The sequence below is a fragment of the Lissotriton helveticus genome, chromosome 6, assembly GCF_964261635.1.
Source record: "Lissotriton helveticus chromosome 6, aLisHel1.1, whole genome shotgun sequence".
Classification (NCBI taxonomy): domain Eukaryota; kingdom Metazoa; phylum Chordata; class Amphibia; order Caudata; family Salamandridae; genus Lissotriton; species Lissotriton helveticus.
The window spans coordinates 1,492,374,721-1,492,386,070 of NC_136067.1; the positions used below are offsets into that span (position 1 = coordinate 1,492,374,721).

At 45.5% G+C, this 11,350-nt stretch overlaps 1 pseudogene; it reads right to left on the reverse strand.

The window, feature by feature from the left end:
* Positions 1-9,467: 9,467 nt before the first annotated feature.
* Positions 9,468-10,424, reverse strand: LOC144762753 (uncharacterized; annotated as a pseudogene).
* Positions 10,425-11,350: the final 926 nt, after the last annotated feature.

Consider the following 11,350-nt stretch of genomic DNA (forward strand, 5'->3'; position numbering starts at 1 on the left):
ACTATAGCCACCTACTAGCGATGGGCAGTAGGATATATACTAGAGCGCTGTTAAGACTCTCTGAAATAAATCCAGTTTTGAATTTTCCTGGTGTGTCGGGCTCATTGTGATGGAAGTGAGCGTCTGGTGTTTATGTTTAGACCAAGTAGCTGGATTCTTGGTCACCGACACCCCCTCTCGGTCTGGAGTGACACAGCAAACCAGCAACTCTGTGGACTCAGTACTTGGAAGGTACAGCGTGTCACCCCCCCCCCCCGCCCAAGCGGAGATACAGCCACTGTGCATCGTCGTTTACTTGGGGAGAGAGCGATGTAGATTTTCTACTAGGGAAAACAACTGGCTTCAAGCTAAAACTGTTCTCCTGGGATCCAAAGCGGAAGGTAAAAGAAGCTGTAATAATGCCACTTGGTGTTTGTTAATACCCCTCACTGTATGGGTCACCACATTGCACTACGTTTACCAGAAAGCAACGGGACCCAGGCCAGCGCAAAAAACCATGCAGCGCACCTGATAACAATCTCGCCGTGGGAGTGGCCAAGGAACCATTCCGAAAAGATGCAAAGCCCCTGGTGTGAGAACTGGCAATAGAAACGAGGCACTGAAGAAAGCCTATGCTGAAACGTGTCTGCCACAGGGTTTCTTAAATACCTGCAATTACGCGCTGTTAAGACTCTCTGAAATAAATCCAGTTTTGAATTTTCCTGGTGTGTCGGAGTCATTGTGATGGAAGTGAGCGTCTGGTGTTTATATATATTAATATATATATATATATCAGCAACAGTCTCCCTCCGAAAAAGAAGCAGAAGCCCTGAGGAGAACTGGTTGGAAAGGCTTTTATTTCCTCAGAACGATTCTCGTGGCGCAGATGCATTTCGGCATTGCGCCTTCTTCATCGCCCAACACAAGAAAGGAAAGTCATGGTAAGTGTTCACCTTGCTGCCTCTTCAGTAGATGACGTTGGTCCGCTCCTCCCCCAAAAAGCAATCCTGCTCACCTGTTGCAGGGCGTTACAAAATGTTCGGACTACAACTCCCAGGAAGCTTAATGTTCAAAGCAGCTCGGGTGGGTGAAGTGAGGGGAGTGTGCTGGTTAAAATCACAGCAGCGGATCACAAATAAAGCAGGATACCAAGACCCTCCACAAAGGTCCTGTGTCAATAAAGTCTCTCCTTGAGTCCCCTCGTGTGCCGCCTCAGCCCCCCGCACAGGAAGAGGAATGAGCAGGGGTCAAAGTGCACGAAGCAAAATACCCTGATAGAGGCAAAATACCTCAACTGCTCTGATCGTCCTGTTGGAGAGGCGGGTACCGGACACTATCCATCCCTGGAGGTGAAGAAGTGCCGTGAAGCTGACAGATTTTGGTCCGGACCCAATGACGAGGCGGGGGTTTCTGACCTGCGCCACTGGCAGGCGCAGAAAATATCAGCAACAGTCTCCCTCCGAAAAAGAAGCAGAAGCCCTGAGGAGAACTGGTTGGAAAGGCTTTTATTTCCTCAGAACGATTCTCGTGGCGGCAGATGCATTTCGGCATTGCGCCTTCTCCAGCGCCCAACACAAGAAAGGAAAGTCATGGTAAGTGTTCACCTTGCTGCCTCTTCAGTAGATGACGTTGGTCCGCTCCTCCCCCAAAAAGCAATCCTGCTCACCTGTTGCAGGGCGTTACAAAATGTTCAGACTACAACTCCCAGGAAGCTTAATGTTCAAAGCAGCTCGGGTGGGTGAAGTGAGGGGAGTGTGCTGGTTAAACTCACAGCAGCGGATCACAAATAAAGCAGGATACCAAGATATATATATATATATATCAAAAGAACTCCACTATTCCTTTTGGCAGTCACTTTTAGAAACCGGAGCACGGACCACAATTTAGTGCAAAGTTTGAATTTTTATTTGCCTTACCCAACAGCAACCATGACGCGTTTCGACCCCTAAGGGTCTTGATCACATGACGCGCATTACGGTAAGGTGTACTTTATACCATTTTTTTCACCTTTTTTTGTGCGTTTTTTTCTTGAAAGTGACATGTGCTTTCCTTTCATAAGGTGATCATAGACATAAACAACAGCATTTTGATCGGAGCCTCGCCACGATGCTGTTTGAAGAGACGTGCTAATTCTTTGCGTTCCGGGAAGTTCCTCCCCCCCGGGGTACTCCATAAATCAACTAGAATACCGATTGGAATTGTAAACTTCGTGTAGGCCATTGGCCTTCCCCGGGCAGACTCTGAGCCCCTTTTTTATTGGAGAGTATTTGTGGGGAGCCTGAACCTATATACTACAGACTGAACTAACGTTGGGAATTTCATCCTGGACCTAGATCCACATCCCTTGGAGCTGAAACTGTGCCCCCCTGTGAAGCATACTCTTGCCTCCGTGCATCGCCCGTGTTTTTTCCTTTTTGAGGATAGGGATATGACCGAATAATGTGATGTGAACCTGCAGCCTGGATTTAATCTTTCAACGAAAAACTTGACAAAAAGCATTGTAAATAATTATAGCTGTGAATTTTTTTTGATGGTTTGAAAAATTATTGAAGAACCTCTATGTACTTATTTGCGCCCCTGACGAAGTATTGGATAATATCGGTCCTGTTCCGAAACGCGCGTCGGCGCTTGTTGTTTTGCTGTTTTCTTCTTTTTGTATGCCATTTTTAAATGATGTATATATAGGAATGTTTTTCTTTTGTGATGTGTGTATGATTCTGTAAATATTGTTGAGTGGTATGAGTGATGATGGTTTGATTGAGTGTGATTGATGATTATATTGAAGTGGTGAGTGGGCAGGCTGCATTTTTGTGTTTGAAATGTAAATAGAGTTTGTATATACATTTATTTCTTTATTGTTATTGGATTGGATTTATAAATGAAAATAATTCTTTTCTAGAAAATAAATATACATATGATTTTCAAATAAATAAGTCTTGTGTGGGACAATGATGATGTTTTGAATCATAAATTAGAGTGTTTGCCTTTCTTTATATCCGGACCTAGGGGAGGTTCTCCTGTTCTTGATTTCAGAGTTTTTCCCTGCCTCCCTCCCCTAGCATTCATATTCAGGGACCCTCTTGTGTTTTGACTGCTACCTTCTACTTCTACAGTGACTGACCCAGGTCTTTATTTATAGACATGTATATAGTTCCTCCGTAGTGTTCAGGCCACCTGGATGTTTGGAGTCGAGATCAAGAATGTAGCGCATCTCTAATCGTCTAAGGCATGGGTACTCATAGTACGGCCCGTGGGCCGCCAGCAGCCCGGCAAGCGTTCCCTGGCGGCCCGCGGACCTTGCACACATCATACCAGTGTTTTAAAAAAATGTTTAAAGAGTGTCTGCAAACCCAAGTTGCAGCAGCGCGACTCTGAGACTCTGCTGCTCTGTGGGGGCTGGCCGGGCGATTCCTGCCATAGTTAGAGTAGAGCTGCAGGGGCGCTAAGAGGTGAACAACACAGCCTCATTAACATGCTAATGGTCTTTTAAAGACCTGTTAATGCGCTCGGTGCGGCTGTGTGTGTGTGTGCTCCGAAGCTGCCTCAGCCCGGGCTGACACAGAGGCAGGGTGAGATGACAGAGGGAGAGGGAGGGAAAGGGAGGGAGAGGGAAAGAAATGGAGACAAAGTGAGGGAGGGAAAGGGAGGCTGGGTGAGGGAGTGAGAGAGGGAAGGAGGGAAAGGGAGGCAGGAAGGGAAAGGGAGGGTGAGGAGGGAAAGGGAGATCGGGTGAGGGAGTGAGAGAGGGAAAGGGAAGGGAAGGAGGGAAAGGGAGGGAGGGAGGAAGGGAAAGGGAGGGGGAGGGGGAGGGAGGGAAAGGGAGTGACAGTGAGGGAGGGAAAGGGAGACAGAGTGAGGGAGGGAAAGGGAGTGACAGAGTGAGGGAGTAAGGGAGGGAAAGTGAGGGAGTGAGGTAGGGAAAGAGAGACAGAGGGAGGGAGTGAGAGAGGGAAAAGGAGACAGAGTGAGGGAGTGAGAGAGGGAAAGGGAGGGAGGGAAAGGAAGGGAGGGAAAGGGAGTGACAGAGTGAGGGAGTGAGGGAGTGAGAGAGGGAAAGGGAGAGAGAGTGAGAGAGGGAAAGGGAGGGAGGAAAAAGGAGTGACAGAGTGAGAGAGGGAAAAGGAGACAGAGTGAGGGAGTGAGAGAGGGAAAGGGAGACAGAGTGAGGGAGTGAGAGAGGGAAAGGGAGTAAGAGAGTGAGAGAGGGAAATGGAGACCGAGTGAGGGAGTGAGAGAGGGAAAGTGTTGGAGGGAAAATTAATTGTGGGCAGGAGGGGTCAGGGGGCTTGGCGCAGCAGCTCAGAAGCCACGCTGGGGAGACCGTGAGAGAGAACTAAGGGAAATGGCACACCTTAATTTGTAACAGGTTCTCCTGGAATGCTTGCTTTAAAAATAGGGAAAAATGGATATATGAGCCTTGGAGACTGTTTCTGAAAGTTGAACAAGTTTTATTAGAAGACACAGCTTCAAGAAGTATTCAATAATAGCAGTTTGATATGCACTGTGCTGATTACAGTTGCTATGAGAGAGTGGCTTTGCTTTAATGCTTTAAGTACACTTGTGAGCTTTGAGACAGTTTGAATAAACACGGTTGTGCTGGTTGCATAGAAAAATACTCACAATAGCCACTTATAAGTGAGAATCATGCTAATACATTAGAATGCAAAATACAATTTATTATTATTATTAGGTACGCTCACAACTCTATACTTAGTGAGATGTCCTGGTATCACAATATAAAAGCAAAGTATAGAAAACAAGTTACAAAGAATACATGCAGATATAAAAAGTCTAGTTGGAAAGCAGTTACAGTTACACTAATAAAATACAAGTAGAATATAAAATATACATAGAACATTTGATCAAGGGCCCTTGGAGACAACTCTCTGCCTGAATACCTACAAACAGACGAGGAGTTGCCCGCCGATAGTCTTGCGGGTCTCCTTTTTATATGTCCAAAGCGTGAGACTGTAACTACGTCATGTCACGCAACCTCGTATCACATATCTCTCCATTGTGTCCTACGCCCCTGCCTGGTACCTTCCCATCATAAGTGTAAAGGTGGCCCCCTTTCTCGTAATTGTGTGTGGCACGTACGCCAGTCCAGACTGAGTTCCTGGCATCTTGACTGGGGGTTTGTAATTAATTCATCATACACAACACAAATGTGTTATTATTACTTTGAAGGTTTCTATTCATGCGTTTACGTGCCAGTCTGTGATACTGATTTGCTACTTTTGTCCTTATTTATCGGACTAGCTTTAGCTGTGGCGGGGACTTCCTCTTTCTCTGTTCACAGCTTTCAGGTGGGGGCCTGGGGTGTGTTGCAAGATTAATAAGGAACTTGACCTTTATCGTTCATGAAATTAGCATACAGTAGGGTGGGGGCCTAAATGAAGGGGGTGCGAAGCCACGCAGACAAGTGGAGCTGGGAGAAGCATGGGTCAGACCTGCTTTCTGCTTTTGCTCTAAGCTGAAAGAAATGGCAGTGCTCAGGCCAATGTAACTAGGCCTATAATACTCAAGCAGCAGGGCCTACACAGGGGTTAATGCTAGCTAAGTGATAAGAGTGTGTTTGGATAACTATGCAGTAAAATTATCTCCCTCTGTCATTCCTCCCTCTGGTTCATATTTGAACCAATCAAACATCATTAAACATCATACGTACTGCATACTTAGCTGGAGATGGGGGAAGTGGCCAGGGCGACTTATAAAGAGGTGGCTCCTCTAGGCTTTTGTCCTGTATTTTCTCTAAATCCGCACTGGGTTTCCCTAATGTATCACACATTGTCTCATAGGGATGTATCAAGCCACCTTGTGACGAAAGTGGTGGAGCTTCATGCACCTGGGCCTGGTACTGACTATTCATAGGAACATCTGGTAATGGGCGGGAGTCAGGAATTGTCACCTCCACTATACTCATCACGGTCGCCTCTTCATCATCTCCCTTTCCTCTACGTATTCCTATATATGACCCTGAGCCAGCATAGTTCATCCCTATCACCTTAGAGCCAAATCTCTTCACACAGTGTATGAGTATCTGTGATCCAAAACACAACAATAACAGCACACAAAAAATTGGCATTAAAAATTTAAGAACTGCGGAGAGCCATGAAGGCATCCAGTCCAAATTGAACCAGTTATCTAAGACGTCCGCTTGAGCACCTCCTTCCTCATGCATTTCTTTCCCAAGGTTGTCCAAATCCTCGATGGCCTTTGTGAGTGTTCCGTTGTCGGCATCATTCGCTAAAATGAAAGTACAGCAGGACCTCTTTCCCACCTTGGCGCACACACCACCATTCATTGCTGTCAGTTGATCTAGAACGTATCTGTGCTCTAGTACCATAAGTCTCAGGGGTCGAAGTTCTTCTTTCACGGCGTTGAACCCATCCCGGGTGTTGTTGACAAGTTGCATTAGTTCATATCTTGTTACTTGTAGCCAGCGAGCATTGGCTTTAGTCTGGAACATGGGGATAACTCCCCCAAAGAAAAGTTCAGCATCGTTGAAAAGTCTGAAATCCTGAGGTATTTTATGAAATGGGCCATCTGAGAAGTATTTCATGACTTCTCTCTTCCGGTGGTGGAGCAGGGTAACGTCATCTGCCATTGGGTGTGCATGGATGTGGGAAATGTTCGCTGCTGGGACAACCAGATGCAGTTCATGCATCGTCACGATGGAACAAAGTCCTTGCCATTGGGGGGGGCAGCTGCAGATAGATGTGCTCGCCGCAGGCCCAGTAAATATCCATGAGACTGGAGGTGCCGTACTGAAGGTCAAAATTAAAAATTGTGTGACTGCAATTTGTGTTTCGGCCCACAGGTACTGTTCCATTACCTAGGAAGCAAAGGAGAGGAGACTTTAGCTTGTATGCTCTTTTTGGTTTGTACTTTGTACCTTCATTGAAAGTGTATCTTCTAGTTTCTTGTGCCCATATCTCAGCACACTCCCTCCCAATAGTCTCATTGGTATAATGTTCATGTTCCTGACCTACAATCGGGCTACCTAAGGAGGCTGCCTTACATACTAAGTCATGTGGGCCATTCCACTTGTTGTTAAAATATATATTGGCCCTTAGGCGCAAAATTGGTCTCCACTGACAAGGGCATGTGTCATGTGTATGGTTAGCTTGTTGATGTTCGGGTGAGTGGCATCTTGATGGGGGTGTTGGGAAAGTGAAGTATCCTAGTGTTTTAAACTGATACTCCCAAACCTGCATCATCTCAGCAGCTACTCCCATATTATGGTAAACCTGCATCCTCTTGCTAAATTCTACAGGATCAGAAACAACAGTGAACGTAACATACTTGTTATCCCACTCTGAGGCGTTCACTAATGCCTTATTTATCTTTGCTGACTGGAGCTGAATCTGACCATGTATGCGGCAGAGGAACAGGTGTAGGAGACATTTGGCAGTGGGCGGTGGAATCTCTTTGGGAAAGAGCAGTTTATCTGCACCTACAGCGTGTGGAATGTGTGAGCATACAAAACAGGAGTCATTCGTTGCTTTTCTTCCCACCTCCCTCATGTCTCTTTACCACATGTTATCTAACAAGGCATTGTGGATACCATAGTCCTCCACTGACACACTGGGGCGCTGGGAGTAGAAATCAGGTATAGAGTGCTGTTCAAACGTGTACACAACTGTGTCCTGGAGATCACTAACCCAGTCTGAAACGTGTACAGTGTGTTCCTCCTTATGTTGGGTACGTTTTGTATATATCCTTGGTGTTTTATTGCGACCCATTTTATACCTGATACTCCTTTTATGCTGACTGAAACGTCTAGGGACATCTTTCCCTGGGGCATGGACAGTGATATCAAGTACCCTGTCCCACTCGGTGGTGTCTGCAAGGGGTGTGGAAGGTGTCAAGGTGGATACAGGGGTGGTGCAACCATCGCTGGTGCATTCTTCATCTAGTATGTTACCAGGAGGCGATTTGGGTATGTTATACCCTACTAAGGTGGTAGGTCTAACATTGCTAGATATAGCTCTCTCTCTCTCTGATGGTACTGTGAACCAATGGAATACAGTCATTGAAATAACAAACATAACAAACAATATAAGAACAGCTGTACATATCTTTTTGACTGGAATCTTAGCAGGAGGCGTTGGTCTATTATTGTCTCTTATTCCATAGACCCTCATTCGATCTCCATATTCACGGTCTTGGATTGTCATAGGAAATAAGAGGCCATCCTTTCTGTTAAAGTTCAAGTCTCTGATGGTGCTGGATGGATCTTCACGTGGTTGAGATGAACCCATGCTTTGCGTTCAGCTATTCGGACAGCAGTGGGTGAAGAGTCAATGACTTGGAATGGTCCTTCGTATTTAGGGTCTCTCCACTTCCGTACGTGCTTCTTTATGAAGATCTGTGTTCCAGGGTGGATAGGCAAAAGATCATCCGAATTGGTGCCGATCTTGCTCTTTGTCTTCGATATCTGAATTGAAAGAAACCTGGCAGCACGTGTTAGGGCACACAAATAATCAAATAATTCAGCTTTTACAATTTCTGAAGATGCTTCATTGTCTATTTTAGATCTGGTGGAGGGAACAACCATATTCATTGATCTGCCAGTGACAAGCTGGTGAGGTGTAAGGTGGTGATCAGAACTGGGACTGTTCCTAAGTGAAAACAGAGCAATGGGAAGGCAATAAAGCCATTTTTCCCAATTGTGGCACTTATTTTAATGATCTAGGCTTTAAGCAGTCCGTTGAGGCGTTCACAAATGCCATTGCTTTGGGGGTGATAGGCTGAAGTCAACTTATGTTTTAATCCTAGCGTTGTTGCAATTGTGTCAAAAATGGTGTTTGAAAAATGGCTGCCATTGTCACTGCGAATAGAATCTGGTATTCCCCAGCGACATATGACCTCACGAAGCAGGAAGGTGGCTGCGGCCTTAGCGTCACAATGGACACAAGGTCCAGCTTCAATCCACCGTGAAAAAGGACACACTACCACTATGAGGTATCTGTAATTCTGGCATCTGTCAAGCATGTCAACATAGTCAATGTGGAGCTCTCTAAACGGACCCTTGGGCCTTGGTATTGTTGATGCAACTGTTTTCATAGCTGGGCTAGGGGAATACTGTTGGCAAATGAGGCACTGATGGACAAAGAGTTGTATATACTCGTATGCATTTGGGATGAACCACTCTGTCTGCAAAGTAGTGGACATGATATCACGAGGGACATGTGTGGGAAGGTGCAGCTGCGTGAGTGCTATTTGCAGAAGAGCTTGTGGCATGACAGGCTTCCCTGTCATTGTCTGTCTGTAAATGAAATCTGAAGCATCTTGTTGTACTCCCCTCCTCTTCCATAGCTCTTTTTCTTCAGGTGGGGCACTTTCTTGTATCTCTCTGAGGTGCAACTGTGCAATAATGTCATATTGCTGTGTGTCATCAATGGTGTATGGAAGTGTTGGATCAGGTGTACCTGGGAGTGGTGACTTACTTGGGTCCTCAACTTCATTTTGTATGTCTTCCTGTGCTATTGAATGTGTATCTTTGGCAAGCAAAATGGGGGTACAATCAGTCTGTGTCGGGGATGGTGATAGTGCACAACTCTGTCCCTTCGCTGCAGCCTTAGCAGCCCAATCTGCCATTGCATTTCCTCTGGAAACAAAATCTTGGCCATTCGTGTGTGCTGCACATTTCACTACTGCTACTTCTGCTGGCAGTGTCAGAGAATCAATTAATTCTTCTAGTAACTGTTTGTGCATTACTGGCGTGCCATCTGTTTTAAGAAAACCGCGCCTTTTCCACCTCAATATGCTTGAATGAGTCGTTGTGGTCACATATGCTGAATCAGAGTACACAGTAATTTTTTCATCAGCTCCATGCTTCAGGGCTGCTATTAATGCAACCAACTCTGCTGCCTGGGCTGAGTAATGGGGTGGCAATGTAATCTGCTGTACAATGTCCAGAGTGTCTGGGGAGTTATTCTGTTGTGCTCTGACTACAGCTGCTCCGGTGTGTCTTATCCCTGTCTCTTGATCAATAGTGGAAGAACCATCAACAAAGTAGATTATACTGTCTAGTATTGGGTCTTCCTTTGCTGTACCTGACTCATCTGGCAGTATGTGGCACAATCATGGGTGTCATCATCAGCTGTTGCAATTGGATGGGCAAAGAACGTGGCTGGATTTACAATGTGACACCTTACAACCTTCAAGGATGGTAATGACAGTATGACTTCATATCCTGACACTCTTTGAGTGGTAAGAGTAGTTTTAGCTTTCTGTATTATTGCAAAGACAGCATGTTCAGTGTACAGTGTCAGAGGGGAGCCCATGACTATGGGCGTACTTTTCTCAACAGCAAATGCTGCTGTTGAGAGAGCCTGTTCACAAGGATAGTGGCCTTTCATTACTGAATCTAGCATGCCACTGAAGTATGCAATGGGTTTGGGACCCATGGGATATTTCTGGGTAAGAACTGCTGTCATGGCCTGTCCATTACAGTGCGTGAACAGATAAAATTATTTTGTGTAGTCAGGAGAGCCTAACACTGGTGCATTTGTAATCTCATCTTTTAACTTCACAAAGACAGATGTCATTTCAGGTGTCCAGTCAATCTTGTTATGCCTGTCTTTAGCCGTCTTGACAGCTTTCAGGAGTGGTGCAGTTATGGTAGAATAATCAAAGACCCACTGTCTGACATAGTTCACTAGTCCTAAGAATTTTTGCATGTCTTTGACTGTCTGTGGTTCTGGAGTCTTTCTTATTGCTTCCACTCTTCCTGGCGTAACTCTTCTTCCTGATGCTGAAATCATTTGACCTAAGTACTGTACTTCCTCCTGACAGTATTGCAGTTTTTGCTTGTCTACTTTGTATCCTCTATGGGCCAATGTTGTGAGCAGAGCAATTGTGTCTTTCCTGCACTCTTGCTCTGTTACGCTGCAGAGGAGTATGTCATCGACATATTGCAGCAAAGTGCTGTCACATTGAAAATTTGATAAGTCGTCCTTGACAACTCTGTTAAACACACTGGGGGACTCGCAATAGCCTTGAGGGAGTCTTTGATACGAAAATTGCCTATTTTGGAATGTAAATGCGAATAGAAACTGGCTGTCAACATGCAGTGGGACACTGAAAAAGGCATTTTTCAGGTCAATGACAGAAAAGTACTTTGTATTGGGTGGGATGTTAGTAGGGATCACTGAAGGGTCAGGGATGATGGGAAACTCGGGTACCACTATGCTGTTAATTGAGCGTAGATCATGAACTAGCCTCCATTGATTTGTTTGCTGCTTCCTCACAGGAAAAAGACAGGTGTTGCAAGGTGAGATACAAGGGTATATCACACCTTGATCTAACAATGCTTGTATAGTAGGGGCTATTCCTTCTTCCGCTTCCTTGGACAAAGGGTACT